General features: G+C 45.0%; 1 non-coding gene across 1 annotated transcript; it reads right to left on the minus strand.

The window, feature by feature from the left end:
* Nucleotides 1-1112: 1112 nt before the first annotated feature.
* Nucleotides 1113-1201, minus strand: LOC116871431. The gene has a single exon (XR_004383401.1).
* Between the last annotated feature and the right edge of the window lie 742 nt (nucleotides 1202-1943).

The following is a 1943-nucleotide window of genomic DNA, read 5'->3' on the forward strand; positions in this document are numbered from 1 at the left end:
CTCCTTTTTTTTTTTTTAAGTGCCTAAATTCAGGTCCTGATAGTACACACATCTGAATTTCTACAAAAATCCTTAACTGGCCTCCTTTCCAATAACACCTCCTGATTAATCAGTCTATAATTCTGTATTGATCAGTGCCTTACCTTTATAAACCTTCAGTGGTTCCTAAATGGTAGAAAGATCAAGTCCAAATCCCCTAGTATAGTCTTCAAGACTGTTCATAATTCAAGCTTTACCTCACTAATCTCATCTCCTCCTTGTCCATAATCTAAACTCTATTACTGGAGCAGACAAGTATCCTTTTGCTTTTTTCACAGTTCCACAGAAAGTGGTTTATTGTTTTTTCTAAAAATACAAAATACAATGCTTTCACAACTCTCATTAGTGAAAAACTGTCAGAACTTTTAGAACAAAAAGGCTGAAAACTTTTCTAAAGCATTATGTCAGCTGATGAAGCAGGCACTCAGCACAGAAAGCTTCCCACCTGCAAGCTTGTGGAGCCAGAGGAGTCGGATTAGATCCAGCTAAGGGCTTAGAAGCGGGGCTTGTGCTCACACCCAATGTACTGAGTGTGAGGTCTGACCTGGCCCTGAGGCCCTCGATGCTCCCCATTCACTGCCCACTCACGGCTCCTTACCACCCCTCGCCTCACAATTCTGTGTGGGACCCTATGCAGGAGACACAGCTCTCAGAGGATGGATGGAGCGGCCTGGCTGACACCCAAGCCAATCCAGGCAGGGAAAAATGGTGACCCTCCTCAAGTGGCCTCAGATGCCCCTTCCACAACAGAAGTCCCCACTTTTGGACACCCTCCCCTCCCCCAGTGATCTCGCCTGGGGCCAAAATAGTTGTTTAGTAGGAGAGGAGGAGGTGAGAAGCTCCATTCCCTCACAGGCATCTCTCTAGTATATGACCTGTACAGGTGTGTTTACTTGTTAGGTGTTACAGGCAGGGCCCCAAGCTACTTTGGGGGCAACACTGGCCAGCAGAGAGACTGGCACTATCCAAGGAGAGCCAGAGGCCCCATGCCCAGTGCCACTACTTCAGATTCTAGTCTGGCTGTGGGGTCGGCATGTCTGGTAGAGACCAAGTGGGGGGCTACCAGCAACTACAGATGTCTGAGGCAGGGAAACAAAGTTGCCAGTTCGTGGCAGCCCCAACAATGATCCTCAAGGGTAGAGTAGACAAGTATTCTTAGGTCTGATCAATAACCCACATTTATCCCAATCTCAGTATCTTCGTTGTTTTGTTGCTCTGGCCTGGAAAACCATTCCCTCCTTTCTGTCTCTCCACGTTGTATCTACCCATCATCGTCAAACTCTAGTCTAACTGCCTCCATGGAGACCTCACAGACCTCTTCAGCCCAGACTAATCTCAGTAAATTCTTCCCTGTAGCTTAAAAGACCTCCTAGAGCAGTTACCACTCACTGTACCATAGATTTGGTGGCATTTTCACCAAAGAATACAAAATTTTCCATAAGGCTAAATTATTCAATACAAAGACTTTCATCTGAAAGGATGCCCTTTCCCTTCTGTTTTAAAATGTTCCATCTTGGGGCACCTGGGTGGCTCAGTTAGTTGAGTGACTGCCTTCGGCTCAGGTCATGATCCTGGAGGCCCAGGATGGAGTCCCACACGGGGTTCCCTGCTCAACAGGGAGTCTGCTTCTCCCGCTGATCTTTCTCCACTCATCCTCTCTGTCTCATTCTCTCGCTCTCTCTCTCAAATAAATAAAATCTTTAAAAAAAATTAAAAAAATAAATAAATAAAATGTTCCATCTTTTCTGATACAATTGTATCGGATGAACAGGTGGTTTTTCTTTTTTGTGCCCTTAATTGGAAAACAAAAAGTTCTTCTGAAATATGAACGGCATATCAAATGAAAACTCCAGAATCACCAGCCAGTATCACCCCTTTTGGCATTAACATATAATCCAATATTG

This window comes from Lontra canadensis, unplaced genomic scaffold (assembly GCF_010015895.1).
Source record: "Lontra canadensis isolate GAN:19392208 unplaced genomic scaffold, GSC_riverotter_1.0 scaffold25, whole genome shotgun sequence".
Taxonomy (NCBI): domain Eukaryota; kingdom Metazoa; phylum Chordata; class Mammalia; order Carnivora; family Mustelidae; genus Lontra; species Lontra canadensis.